At 43.2% G+C, this 14,452-nt stretch overlaps 1 protein-coding gene across 2 annotated transcripts in view; it reads left to right on the top strand.

Annotated features, from left to right (window-relative positions):
- Positions 1 to 14,452, top strand: part of LOC126921068 (ankyrin repeat domain-containing protein 6) — a 133,487-nt gene that overhangs the window by 5,307 nt on the left and 113,728 nt on the right. Inside the window, exon 1 of one of the 2 annotated variants that reach the window (XM_050732282.1) lies at positions 6,238 to 6,520. The exons of the other annotated variant lie outside the window; for it this stretch is intronic. The gene's annotated coding sequence lies outside the window, so the exon portion shown is untranslated. Of the gene's footprint in view, positions 1 to 6,237; positions 6,521 to 14,452 lie in introns of those variants that run through there. 2 annotated transcript variants of the gene reach the window in all.

The following is a 14,452-nucleotide window of genomic DNA, read 5'->3' as shown; positions in this document are numbered from 1 at the left end:
TTGAGTTATTGCCACCGTAACGATAATTCGGTACTGCAGAACACGACGAAGGACGTGCAAAGTTCGTGCGTGCAGATTGATAAACAGTTTAATACCGAGCTGCTGTGCCGTATTTTATGCGTCCGCATATACGTTTATCGACGTATCGACGGTCTGTAACCGACGTAACGTGGTACTTGGTACTCGCGTCGTCCCAAGTTCCTTTCGAAACGCGGCTGCGAAATGGACTTTGTCCGCTTCTTCCCGGCGATTAAAGAATTAATAAATCCGGAATTAATCGACGTAAGCATAAATATTTGTCGAAATTATGTACGTATGTTGGTCTGTTTGATACGATCGATATAATTTACGACCGCGAGTCCCAGTTTCCGTATTTGGCTCTCGACGAGTTACGGACGAGATTATGGATTCCTTTAAACCGATTCACAAATTCAAATCAACCGAACGGTTCGGATCTAAGCATCGCCAAAGAACGATCATCGTCGCTGTTATTCGCGAAATTGTTCGATCGAATTTCTAACGAGACAAATAGACGCGATTATTCCCTAACGATGATTGGCTCTTAATGGATTAACCATAACCATAATTCAAGCTACGACGTAACACGAGAGGGAACGTAGATCATAGCGTTGCTACCGATATCTACAATAACAAACTGCTAGTAATTACGCTGCGTCTATAAATAATAAGAACGTTAACATTATATTCGACACTTGGATCTAACTGGGAAGAACGTAGATCATATGCAGGCAAAATTTATTCCCCGGTTAATAACTGACACACGCGTCATGTTTTCTTTATTCAGAATTAATCTCACTACTATGTGCATAAATGAATTCGTCGTCGATCAAACGATATAAACTAGTCGCGATATAAAAGCCGTGTAAATTATTCCGCGCGCCGTACTAATAAATTATTTACAAGTGATAATAGGCGTTCGCTTTAACGCCACGTAGCCTCGCATCGAGGTAACAAGACTCGCTCTTACGACCACGCGCTTTCTCTGTTCGACGTTTTCGAATCGACGTTTTTCCACCACCGATCTTGCTCCATCCCTCTCGATCTTTCGTATCTACGTTAGAAAATCGTGGATCGGTCGAACGCCTGGAAAGGTACTCGAGCGTAAAATTTCTTGGTAGCGGAACCCGATCCATTTATCTAATATCTCGTCACGCATGTGTATACATTCTTGTCCTATGCATTAATTAGCCTAATCGTGGCGGCACAATCGTTCGACCGAGATGCGCCTGTTCGCAGAATCCCGGAATAGACGGTATAAGCGACGCGGTGCCGCATAATTAGACAGGATACGAGAGCCGTAGATGTAATCGTCGCAGGTTGCATCAAAAGTGAGATCGCCGTATCGCTGTTTGCTGGAATATCGTTGCTTTTGAAACTCGTTTCAAAACCGACGACGCGACTACCAAGTTCAATGAATATCGCTGTCGATTGCATCTTGTTACGTATTATGCGTTTTTAGCGGCGCAGCGAGTTGCTCGACTCGACGAGGCGAACCAAGAGAATCTCTTTCGAAGTGTCTCGTTCTTCGTGGAAGGCTGTATCGTATTTGAAAATATTTGGTTGTTCGCGATTTTCCCCCCATCCCAGAGGATTAGGTGTTCGGTGTTTAAAATGGTGCACCGAGTTTAATTCGCAAGAGCGTGCAGCGACTCGTAGAACTTGTTATAGCAATTAACTCGATAGGATGGTCAGACAGCGTTGTTTCAAATACGTTCGCTCGCAGGTGTTCAACTGTTGAAGTGGAAACTTTCCCACTTCAAGGAAAACTCCACATCTTTTCTAAAGTTTAATTTTCTTAGCGTAGCGAAGCCATCGAGTATCGTTTAGCGCTAAATCAATTTAAAGGGCCTCTCAGTCTCATAGTTTTCTAGGAACCTGCCTTGCACAGATGATGCAACGTGGTACAGACGGGCCAGTTTTCCGTAATTGTAAAATACCTATAGACCCATGGCTTCCTCTTTTTCAATTACAAGATAAAATCTTAACATTAACCCTTGGTGCCTCTATGGTAGACTCCACCTTTATTCTGTCATATTTTGTCAATTTTAACGTGAATTCGTCGATAGTCGAGGGAAATTATAATAATACGAATAAATTACGAAGCGCCATCGAACGAGCCGAGACACTACGCATCGATCGGTGTAAAACGCGACAAATAACGGGCGAGGTTTTCGTTTTCGAGAGCAATGTCTCGAGTTCTCGGGACTTTCAGCGGACCGGTCTGCCCACTATGATCGCAAGAGGATCAACGAACGAAAAAAAAAAAGAGTGGAAAAAGAAAGAGCAAAGTAAGAAAAAGGAAGAATTCTACCGTAGGAAACGGCGCATTACACGTCTTGGTGAACACCGTAGTCTTTGCGAGCCGATAGCAGGACCTTAAATCCTCGTTGCGGTCTCTCGTATCTACGATACACGGTGACATTGGACGTTTCTTTGGCGTGCTGGCTATCACCGACTTCTTAATCTCGGACGTGACAAATTACTTCGTCGTGTCGAGGAACGCGTATACTTCTTCCCCGCCTCTTTGCCGCCGTTCCGTTTTATTTGCATCTTTATGCCAGCCGGCGCAGCGCGTGATCCGAAAAGCGTATTCGGAGAGAGAAGTTGAAAAATATGTCGGATATATCGGCCCGCAACAACAACTCTCTCAAATACGAACGCTCTCAGTCGAGAATCGATTATTTCTTGCCTCGCTCCTTTTTCCCATCGGATCCTATCTCGAGCGAGTCGAGTGATTAATTCAGGAATTGACGAATAACCGTATGGAAGCGAAAATTATAGGGCGATTAGGACCTCGTGCAAGGATCAACGAAGAAATATTTCGCGTTTTATCATTCGCATCTTGAGAAGAATAGATAGGCGAGCGACGATAAGCGAGAAATTATTTTTTAAACGAATTATACGTTGACACTAAACTAAACTAAGCTGAGTTCTATTTTCGTGACACGAATTCTCTCGAAATATTTAGGGAGAATTTATTGGATCGAAATTCACGTTTGCTGGAGCTAGAAAACCCGTAAGAACGTCTGACATAAATTTCATAATGCAAAAGAAAAAGACACGAGACATCTTATTATTTGAAAATTTATCGATTGGCTATTGCTCGCTACAATAATTTTATCGCGGCGATTCTTCGTTTTCCTTTTGCTAAAAATAATTATTACCCCACAGTTGTATCGATTTTCTTTGCCACTTCGTAAAAATCTAAATTCAATTAGCCCGTACATTACGCTAGACCGCGTTTCAAGCACGAACGATATTCGCATAAAGCCAATTAATCCAATCACGAGGAACAAGAAACTTCCTCTTATCCCGATCGAACATCGAAATCCGACGAGTCAACGAGCAGGGTGGATTATCCTTTGTCGAACTTTACGATTCGTCGTTCGTTACTTCGCCACGTTGTACGGGCAGGGTTGTAAGCGTTATATCTACGCGCATGTAGCGCGGTGAATTTCGAAGGAACGCACGAAACCGACGATAATTTATTCCGCGGCCGTAAACTTCGCGGCGGACAGCCTTCCTACGCTTGTTTCCTCTCGAGCCAAAAGTGCTAAGCAAACACGTATACAGGGGGTCTCTTCTCCCGGTGCGAGTATACGTTTTCTCCTTTTTTCCCTTTCTCTCTCTCCATCTTTGCCGCGTGATTTTTTCCTTTCCCTTTTTCCTTTCCGTTTCCCTTTCACCTACGCTTCTCTATCTCCGTATCTCCGCGTTTTACCTCAGCCTTTGCACGCGCCCATGTACACGGAGTTTCCTCCTTTTCTCCACAAACTTTGTTCTCCTCGCCACACAAAGATTTTATACGATGTTTCTCGATGCAAATGTTTGATTAAGCGGTCGTAGGCGAACGTTGAACGTGCTTTGAAATACGTATGCACGTACGATCTTATTGAAAAGCGTAAGAGCACATATTTTAAGCTTTCAGGAATTTTGTCACTTTGTCGCGAAGTCACAGATCGCGTTCCGTATCTTCTTGCGATCTTTGCAAAGGGATATTCGCAGAAAAATTTGACGCAACATCTCTCGTCTCGTTCGTTTCGATGAGAAAAGTAGGAAACGCTCTGCGTATACTTTGGCCTCTCGCCTGTTGCCTTCCCGCACGCGTATTTCCGCGTGAAATCGAAATGAATATTCCTGCGCCGTGGTTTTTACGCGACAGACCCGCGGCTTTCGTGTTTCTTTGAGAAGAATTCGCCGCTTCTCCGTTCGGCGAATTTAACACGGTGGCCATTGTGCTTGCGGTATCGCCGCTCCTTGGGACAAAAGAATTTCCAAATGTATTTTTCTTACTTTTAACACGGTGGTACGGGACAAAAGTCGAGTTGCGAATTTCAATTTTTCAAGCGGGTCGTGTGGTTTCATCGCGTACGCGCAATAAAGATCACCAGGCTGCGAAAAAGTACACGTTTCGCAACGCTCTGGCGCAACAACTGCACGCACGCTTCTCCAGAACGTTCTCAAAGACGCCCCTGTTCTCCTGCGAGAGGCAGAATCGTTGTAAGGACGACCTCGAGCAACAATTATCTTCGTTGCTCGAGTTAATCAGGGGTCGCGATCTAAGCGAAAATTCAAATTACCCTAATCGCCGGCAGAGATTGCAGCGGTTGTCCCGTGTACGAAGAAACCACGATCCCGTTGCTGTAATTAATAGAACACGGAGAGCGCAGATTTATCGTGCTCACCCTGTTGCTCCAGCCGAGGGATCGGACCTTCGAATTATCGAATTATCTAATCGCGCTTGTTAACGCCGTGTTTCCATGCTAAGAGGTAGGACAGATTTATTGGAGCGAGGATCGATGGACGCGTTCGTCGACGATTTGCAGCTTTTCCTTTGGCATTCTCGATGAAACTGCCGGCAAAGGGTATGTGCCACACTGTAGGATCGCGTGGACACGCGAGATCGTCGGCTGCGCAAAACGCCAAAGGCGCTAATCGAACCGGAGATCGTAAGGGTTTCTCCTGGTTGCTGCAACGCTTCCACGTTCTCAACGCGATAAACCGAACGATGCGTGATAACGACGCGTCTCTGCTATTTGTTCGACACGCGGATCATACGGAACACGGATGTTTTCTTTTGTGAATAACGATGAGAATGCGAGAAGCGTGAGTTCCAACTCGTAGATTTTATCGTAGGATGCTGCGGATACGTATTTTCAGGATTGGCTATTGTCTTATTTTTGCTTTATAAACCGGAGGAAAGTTACTATCCGCATGTACGTACGCACTTTAAACGTTGTACCATCCACGCGCCATTTACTCGATTCACTTTTCTCGCCAATAAATAACAACATCCGTATAAATCAAACTGGAGATCGCGTGTACCGCGTTCTCCCATAAATAAGCTGTTGCATAACGCGATCCCGTTGTCTCGGTATCTGAACCACATTCCGCAGTGACAAAAAAAAAAAAAAAAAAAAAAAAAAAACGCGATCGAATCCACCATTCTGGCGCTTCGCAAACGAGTTTTACATATTGGCCGATTCGTAGGAAACGCGCATCGATTTGCATACGAGATCCTGCTTAATTCACGCGGTCACGTTAACGAGCCTGGTTAAACCAGTAGATAAATTCGAGATCGAGGCGTTTCTACACGCGTAATGGTAAATCCTGAGATCGATCTTAAACATCGCGGATCAACCAAGAGATTCTGAAAACGCGAATAATAAGGATATTGTCTTTTTTTTCCTCGGTCGTTCGTGTTTTCACGAGGCTCGTTTCTTTCCCTGTTTACCGTCAGACTTGGTGTGCATCTTCGCCGAAGCTTCTTGTCATTTCTGTCTTGTTGCGAGTAAAGAACAGCATGATGGAGCCAGATCGTCCGTAAAAAATTCCATCGTTGAAAGGAAGGTGTAATCAAGACGAGGATATCGTCTGTTATCCTGGAAAAACGAAATACGCAGCGACATTCGTATTGCCTCGAGCGTCTCTCTTCGTTGTTACATCGCTGATTCTTGTATTTGAAGCTAATACGAGATCTTCTTGTACAACGACACGCTACTTCTATTTTTATTTTTATCTTTGATAAAAACGCGTGCTACAGGGAAAAAGAGGATAACGACGGATGATCGAGAGCGAAGCATCGTCAGATTTAAAGCGATTATTTAATTTAAATTATATTATATCGAACAAATATATCATTTTTCTCGGTAAACAGCTACGTCTGAATATCTTCTCGGCTTGTTTACATTTCTGGCTTATTTATATTGCCCATTCGTTTGTTTACATTCTCATAAAAGCATATACACGTCGAAGTGGGTATTAACTCGTAGTAGAATGAAATCGCTTCTTACGGTACAAGCGTAACGTTGCGTATCACGGTTGATACAGTCGTCGGGCCTGATACTTTCTTCGTTTTGATACGATCAAATGTTACACGGAGCACGATCGCAGGTATAAAACAGCGTGAGTTTCCTCGCCGCAGCTCCTGTGCCGTTAATCGTCGCGCGTTACGATAATACGAGCTGGACGATCGGCGTACCATTAAACCTAATAACAGGTAGGTTTGTACAAATAGACAAAAGCGTAGAAAGACATGGAAACATCGCGGAATCCTGTACGCTCGTTTGCTCGACCAAATACATCCACCTTCGTCCTAAATTGTCCCTATAATTCATACCAGTTTCGTTTATCGAGAAATCTACTGCAACGATTTCACTTCTTCATATGTCGTTTCCATCACGATAGATATTATCGCTACCGGATATAAATGAGTAATATTACGTCCTATCCTTTTCAAAATTACGATTCCTTTATGTTTTACAAGTTCCTCCGTTTCTCCGACGATCGAAAGCCATCGTTCTCGCGTATTCGTTATCCGTTGGTTAATCGTAACGTAGAAGGTGTTGCGAATTATCGACTAAAGAGCAATCGGTCAGGTCAAACCGATCGCTCGATATCGCGTACTTCGAATGACTTAACGCTCAAGGTGGAGGAGGTTTAATAGATCGAGTGTTAGATCTGATCTAGCACTGTGTTTGCACTTGTTGTATAAAAGTAAAGTGTGATGTTATGAACACAGCGGTGGTAAGATCTTATTGGGAGCGAAGTATTCAACCCGCACGGTACGATGTCTGACGATGAAGTGTCCTAGTATGTTGCCGATTCTCTTTCCCAGCCGTTGAGTCTCGTCCGTCCTTCCCGACCGGGCTTTTTCCCTGACCTTTGAGTCCTTAGGTTTACAGCTCGGGAGGACAGGTAATTCGAAATTTCCCAAAGAAGGGAATGGGCTTGTCCGTGCCATAAACGGACGGCCACTCAAAATTCCGAACAGAAGGAGAAACAAATTCTTTTTGCGAGTTGTGAATGATCGAGGAGAGGCTGACGGTCGTAACGATCGACGGTGAATCTCGATCGGACAGAGAGCGAAAAACAAAAGCGGACTTAAAACGTTACCAAAGGTAGCAATATCCTGCCTTGTTCGCCGACGCTCATTAGGATCTGTCGGTACTTTCACGCCGATCGCATTCTCGATCGATCGGCTGCTCTGGTGTGTGAGAATCGTGTTGTTCGATTACTCGTCCGACAACGACAATTATACAGCGCCGCGGCTGCCTTTCTATCACGACTCGCGTGTTTTCCGCGCGCTCGTAAGGGCGGATCCGATTCCTTTAGCAAGAACCATCCGTCGAATCGTTTATTCCCCTTTCGAACGTACGTGATTCTCTCAGTTGGAAGAAATATCACGAGGAAATGGGAATTTAATGAAGCGGCCATAGAGACTACTCGCGCCGGCTAAGGATTCATTAATAATTCGCCGCGGCGCGGCGGTTCAGCTAACAGATGCGAAACTGCAATTCCATTACTCGTATTTCAGTTATAGATCTGGTAAGCGATAGTTGTTATTGGCATTATTGAATTATTTCGTATCGATTATTTCAATTGCACTGGTTAAGCGAACCGGTCTCAGGGTAACCAGATCAATGGACAGTCGATGTTCTTCGCCTGCTTCTTCTCTTTGCGGAAAAATACACGCTAATAGGTCCAGCTAAAGGGCCGAGTATCGTTCGTGGCTAGGTCAGTCAATCGCTATCTTTATCTTCCAGAAGATAGTTTTCTAGTTCTGTGGCTATAAAACATTCGTCATACTTTTCCAAACGATGAGTCGTAGTAAGGAATAAAATTGTGAAACTCAAGGGACGATGTTTTCAAGAGTTGGAATATGCGATTGAATCGAAACTCTGAAAACCAGAACTCGCATCACTGTGGTTTTTAACTCGTCGAACGAGATGTGTTACCGAAACGCGAATGGACCCGTGGCGTCAGCTTCGGAAGTTTTGATCGTAACGAAGGCACATTTTCTGATAGAAACGACACCAGATCGTCGCTGTTGCTGGTTGCGGCTAGCGGATTCTACGTACGAGACTGGCTTAGGTACGATATCGATTCAGTGCTGAGAAAAACTCGTCGAGCGTCTGGTCTTGCAGGATTTTCAAGAAAGCTACGGCTCGGTCGCGTATCTGCTCGTCGGTACTGGATCTTCCAAGACGAGTCCGTTGTTTTCTCGATATTATTCCACGCTGGTGACGCATACGCTTTACGGAAACAGCGTCGTTTAATAAAACTGCAGGAGATTCTCCCTGGAATGAAGTTTACAGGACGCGTGATCGGAATCGTATCTGGTCGAACTATTCCCAAGGCGTTTTGTTTTTGAGCTTCTGGTCTGAATAGATGCGAGATGTTCGGTAACGAGCGGATCGGTAACACGAATGGCAAGAGAGTCGTGTGCGTTTTCTTGAAGATAATCTTGTAGAATACGATTGAAAGTGTGGTATAAACGGACGCTGTACAGAGACAGGAATTAAAAGCGTCGAATAGGATTGTGTCATTGAAGGATCCGCAGAAATGGAAATATTTAGATTATTAATTATTAAAACGACTTAATAAATAATAATTAACTATATAAACTATATTTACATAATACCGACGTTTGTCCTGATATTTACGTGATATTTACAATATAATACTTTAAAATTTAAACCGAACGGATCGATAATATCCTGATTGAAAACGTAGACATTATGCTAATAGCGATCCAGAGTTCAGAGATCCGATACCGTTACGTCTGATCGAATGGATTAAATCGCGGATCGATCAACTGCATACTTATTACCGATTGAATATTATTAATTGAATTACAATTTATCCAAAACCAAGCGAAATTATTCGATCCTGCGATGAATACGTATCGGGCCCGTTTTATGCAAAACTTCCATTCATTCGTTCCCTTGGTCCGAACTTTTATTTTCATCATGTTGCGAGCGTACTTCCACCGTGGCACATCTTCTCGTAAACAATCTCCAATTAAAATTTCTTTTCTCGCGTTCCCTCGTTTCTACCGCATTTCCATATTTCGCTGGAGGATGTATACGCGCGCATAAACATCGTCGGCGACTCTGTATCGCTTTGCGGAATCGCTCGCGCGGTTCAAAGAACGAACCGGATAAGCGTGCGATTAATGGATGGGTCGTAGAATTCATAAATGTTGAGGGCTTAGAGAAATTCGCCGTGGTTCACAGCTGGATACATGGTCGTGATAAATCTGCTATAATTTGCCATGTGCCGACAGCACGGTAATTGAATTAATTCTAGTTGAAATCGAACACCGTGGACGTCGATAGCTTTTTCCTGCGGCGATTAGAAGCCGAGCAACGGTAGCGTCGAGACACGTTGCGGCTCGTGAGCGACGTTTACATTAGGCAACTCTCGATCCACCGATCGATCGACTTTAAAAATTCAAAATAGACCGTGTAAATAAAATTTGAATCGCGTAGAAAGGACTTCTGATCGTTCAACTACGTGTTATCTATCTTTGCTTTGGATTGAGTCTTCCTGCACTGTAATTTGCTAACTGGTAATATCGGTAAATGATAAGTTACATAATCTTATCGATCATGCACTCGTTTCTTTATGATTTTTCAATTTTAATAAACGAATCATGTATACTCGTAATCTCGTATATATTCGCTACTGGAATTTTATTTCTTTTGCTATATCCCTCGCGTATTTTGTGATTATATGCACGGTAGCCTTCACAAGCGGTAGTCAGAGAAACCTGTAGGTTTTCTTTTTTCTCGAAAGCAAACTCTGATCGTTACGATTTCGTCGTTGACAGCCGTAGGCGGACTGTACGCATTTCCTTGATAATTACACCGATACGTACTACAAGCGACGTTAACTAAGAGTTTTTGCTTCGTGTTCTCCTAGCAGGAAGTACTCGCGGAACGGCAGCGATACGATCCATAATTTGCCGCAATTATGTCAATTTAGACTTTCACTGGACTCGCGCGATCTTTATTCCATTGAATTTCTGCTCGAAATTAATAAACTTGTAGTCGAGGCGATATTTGTGCTGGTACTGTAATTGTTGTGCAATTATTGGCACAGAAATGAAGATAGATAACGATATAACGTACCTATATGCATCGTTTTGCTATTAGTAATTCGTCGAGTAATTTTCTCGAACGACAGATAAGAAATTACGTTAACAATTTCAAGCCAACTAACTTCATCCTTGAACGCGCGATATAACGCAGAGAATCTATGATGCTTGTATCCGTTGTAACATATAATTATTTAAACGTCGAATCTCTACGATTATTTTCCTCTGTTTATCGTACTTGCAGAAATCAGCAACACGTTGTTCGCCAAAAACGGTAACATTCTTGCTACCGAATGAAATCGACGTTTCTTCTTTTTAACTCGAACTACGCACGTTCGCAAGAATGAAATTCCTCGTCTATGTTCCTCGAAAAAGTTCCCTCGACCAAATTGTTGTTCCATCAATGCCAAAGTGGTAAATTCGTTAAGATAGTTCCGTGGCAGCCTTTCCAGTCGAACGATCGCGCAATCCAATTTACTCTCATTATTCGTAATTGGTCGCGAGGGAAACGATGTTACGGCCGTACTGGACAACCGGCAATTCTTGCACGGCCATTGTTGCTTGGCATCTCGTTGCATGCGGAATATACCATAGCGGAGGAGGAAGCGGAGCGCGCTAGGAAGCGTAGTTACCGTGCCTAGCTACCATGGCCCAGCATCGTTAGAATTTCAAAAATCATTGCCCTCATGACCATAACGCGTACCGTTAGAAAAACTGTTAATAACGCTCGGTTCCGACCATTACAGTGTTCAATGACTGTTGCGAGTATAATAATGACGTAACGCGGCCAACGGGTCTGGTTAACGCACCCGCAGCCGCGTCAATTTTTTACCATTGAAAGTCTCCGGCCAAAGCAAGACGATTCGCTACGTTATTGGCTACTGATCGTTCCGTGTTTTCTTTGATCACGGAATTATTCAACGGAGTTGCTCGCACGGTTTTTGCGCTTTTTTCAGAGTGAGAGGAAGCCGAGGTCGCGTTTTTTAAAAGGAAATTCATCTCGATAGCGAATCGCGGCGATTTATTTCCCGTAATTTGCGCAAACGAGGATGTCGAATCGCAGAAGCAGATAATTCGACGAACGCTTGCCATAGAGATATTCGTTCGCTGAGAAGGAAATCGAAGAAGTTGTAACGGAAAAAGATTCGAAAGACCGGCATCTTTGATCTTCGTTCGATCGCGTACCAATTTTTCCCTACGAAGTATTTATTTATCGTATCGTACTAATTGCTATCTCGAATCTATCAGACGCTACAACGTCTTTTTATTTATGCGAAGCAGGGGATGTCTCGTTTCCGGCACCCCTTTGCAAATGCTAATGGCGACAAGGTGGTTTGTTTTCTCGAAACTACATTAGCCCATCGTGGCGATAAAATATCTGAATGTTTGCAACTGCGAAGAACGAGATAACCGACGTTCCGTGTAATACATTACGTCTCACCTTCTAAAGTACCACGTTGTATGTACAATACGCTTATAAGTGCATGTTGCCTTTAACTATACGCTTTGTACACCTTGTACCGATCGTGATGCGTGCGTGTTATATCTTTCCCAGTACACCTTGCTGTCGATGTATAAATTTACGCATTTCTCACTCGCGCCTACGCGAATGGATCGTGGACACCGTGTAACCAACTATGTATTTGCGTTTGCTAGAAGATACGCTCATAGATCTAGACACTCGTCGTTCGTTCTTCGGGCAGACTTAATGGCAAATTGACCATGAGATTTTCCTTGTAATCTTCCCTCGACTTTCTTCCAGCGATTTACGTTTTTTACCACTTTCGTTTATTTTTTCTCGTCGCGTTCAATCGTACGCCTTGTGTCTTAATTTCGCAGCGTACGCGTGTCTTCCGCGTAGGTACGTACGTAGGAAATACGCATAAAGGTAACGAGTCAACAGAAGATTCGGATCGGAAGAGACTCATATTGTTGTGCCTTGGGCTGTCAACGTTGTTTTGGTTTGCTAGGTTCAAAGGTGAACGAACTGCGCACAAAATATTATCGCTGTTATTTGTAATCGTCAACCGGAGTTACAATTCGAACACTTTTCATAATAACAGCTGTAGTTGTAAACAAACGAACGTGCTCTCTAGGACAATCATTGTAGCGAGTCATTGAGTGGAATAGCGAGCGACGATTACGACGCATACGATATCTCTGTGCTTGTATTTAAAGTGATTTTAACATACACCGACTATTACAATTTTATCATTCGTCTCTTTAATAAACTAACACGTTTAACCAACCACCTCGGTAATTTTATAGAATAGCCCGCAATGATATTCGCGATCGTCTAAGTTTGCAGAGTGCGTCCGGGGTTTCTGCCGAGATAAAAATAGTTTTATAGACGGTGTGTTTATTCCGTTCGCTATGAAGTATTGTTTACATCATTTTTTTTTTATTTTATGGGCTTTCCGAATGGTTTATGGTCTGTGCCGTTTTATTGTTCATTGTTAGGATACCGAAGAAGGGTGCGAGCTCGACCAAAGGATTCGAATGTTTCTTACTTTGTAAGTGAACAAAGAATTTTTTTACGAATCTACGTTTCCTCCTGTAACTTTTTATAAGAACCAAATATCTTATCGCTTACAAATATCAAAGAGGAATTAATTGAAAGGAAATGTTCGCGATATTAGGAGCGCCGTGCTTTTTTTTATCTTTTCCTTTTTCGACGTTCAGAATCGTATTCCTTGGGGAGAGTCGTTGCCCTCGATCAGATACCTCGACCAAATAATCCAACAAAACGTGCCTGATGAGTTTTTCTAGTAGCGGTCGTAACGTAAGGTGGTCGTTTCGAGGATCGTCGTACGATTTCCATTCATCATTTTAAACGAGCACGGTTTTAACCGGCCTTGCTGCGTGTAAGCTACCCGTAACATCGCGATAAGATTGGCCGATCGAAAATAAAAACAGTAACGCGTTCATTATTTATTTCCAGCTTTCTTTATCGTCTTTAGGTTCCTCTCTTACCTCGTAATCTCGCGTTAGACTCAACGATATATCGTAGTTCGAGTCCACGAAAATTGCCATGCTAAGACCAACTGTTCACGTTCTATGCTAATCTTTTACTAAATATACGTTGCACAGCAATTATCTTGTAACTTCCATGTACCTATGTATGCTATGTATCGTAACGTCTATACAATTATAACCGCGACAGTGTCGACAAAGTTTGAAAATCTTATGTTTGTGAACATTTTCGAAAAGCTTCCTATTGTAAGCGTTCGAATATTTTCGTCAGCCACTGTAGCTTACGTTGCCAGAATCGGTGGTAGTTGGGATGAAAAACGCTGCTCCATGTACGGATCGTCATCTTACCCTTGGGACCGACATCGAACGAATCATTAACAGTACCGTGCATTAACGTGGGCGTAACCGTAGACCCGATCCCTCGATCGAGTCATCGCCATCGCCTCAACAATAACGGTTCGCGGCGAATTAATAGTATCAGAGATAAATGGCCGGTGTTGGAGCTAGCCCGAATTATTCCATGGTGAAAAAACGGAGCAGCTGTCGGAAGGCGAAACGCCATGAATACTCAACTACCGGCCTTGCGTTGGAAACGGTTTTTTAGGCCGATCGAGCATTTCACTTGGAAGCAAACCGACCGCGTGTTGCGATTAGCGGATTATAACGGCGCGGTAGCTTGAAAGCTTCGTTCGCGGTAATGTGCCAGTTGGGTTAAGTTGTTTGAATTAGCGTTTGTTGGAATTAGGCGTCTAGCGCTCGGTTATTAGAGAACAGTCGAGAGAAACGTGTAAACGAACGTAAATTGGATGATACGTGGATTTGTTAAGATTAACGAGATACGCTAATTAGCAGCGACCGATTCAACGAACGTTTCAAGTTCCAGGGATTAGAATTTTTCAGGCCTATTATCTCAATAACTTAGAGTTATCTTGGCTAACTTTCGTGAAGTTGGAAAAATCGATGGTGCAGGTTTTATTTAGATCTACGCTGTTCACGCAGCGAGCTAGCTTAGCAATTTCTATGATTTTAGGAGAGTCGATGGATTAAATCAATTACCAAGAGTTTGTTATGAAACGA

This window comes from Bombus affinis, chromosome 10 (assembly GCF_024516045.1).
Source record: "Bombus affinis isolate iyBomAffi1 chromosome 10, iyBomAffi1.2, whole genome shotgun sequence".
NCBI classification, from domain to species: domain Eukaryota; kingdom Metazoa; phylum Arthropoda; class Insecta; order Hymenoptera; family Apidae; genus Bombus; species Bombus affinis.
This window is presented reverse-complemented; position numbering and strand designations above follow the sequence as displayed.